This window comes from Arachis hypogaea, chromosome 11, assembly GCF_003086295.3.
Source record: "Arachis hypogaea cultivar Tifrunner chromosome 11, arahy.Tifrunner.gnm2.J5K5, whole genome shotgun sequence".
Taxonomy (NCBI): domain Eukaryota; kingdom Viridiplantae; phylum Streptophyta; class Magnoliopsida; order Fabales; family Fabaceae; genus Arachis; species Arachis hypogaea.
In genome coordinates this window covers 97,429,246-97,429,906 of record NC_092046.1, presented here as the reverse complement: position 1 = coordinate 97,429,906, position 661 = coordinate 97,429,246, and the positions used below count along the sequence as shown (strand labels likewise).

The 661-nt window shown below is 45.2% G+C and overlaps 1 non-coding gene across 1 annotated transcript; it reads right to left on the bottom strand.

Moving 5' to 3' along the window:
* Nucleotides 1-557: 557 nt before the first annotated feature.
* On the bottom strand, nt 558-661 carry LOC112725815 (small nucleolar RNA R71). The gene has a single exon (XR_003164898.1). It is a non-coding gene; the product is annotated as a small nucleolar RNA R71 (small nucleolar RNA).

Genomic DNA, 661 nt, shown 5'->3' with positions numbered 1-661 from the left:
CCTTTGATTCTGAACCTGAGAGAACCTTTTTTAGATTAAGGAGGGAAGCAAGAGGAAAAAGAGTAGTTGGTGCTGAGGAAGAGGAGGAATACTTTGAACCAAACATGGAAGAAAACATGGAAGACCATCGTGAGGAAGAGACTCACAACCATGGCGGAGGAGGTCGAGCAAATCATGCTGGGGAGGATAGAAGAGTTTTAGGCTCTTACATCAATCCAAACCCAGGAAACTGTGGAAGTAGCATTCAAAACCCAACCATCCACGCCAACAATTTTGAACTGAAGCCACAGCTCATCACCCTTGTTCAGAACAACTGTTCGTTCGGAGGGAATGTCCAAGAGGACCCCAATCAACATTTAACCACCTTTCTGAGAATATGTGACACAGTGAAGTCTAATGGTGTTCATCCTGACGCTTATAGACTGCTCTTATTTCCATTCTCACTCAAGGATAAGGCAGCGAAGTGGCTGGAGTCTTTCCCAAAGGAGAGCTTGACAACTTGGGAAGATGTGGTGAACAAATTCTTGGCAAGATTTTACCCACCTCAACGAATCAATAGGCTGAGAGCTGAGGTCCAAACTTTCAGACAACAAGATGGTGAGACTCTGTATGAAGCATGGGAGAGGTTTAAGGACCTGACAAGGAGGTGTCCACCTGACAT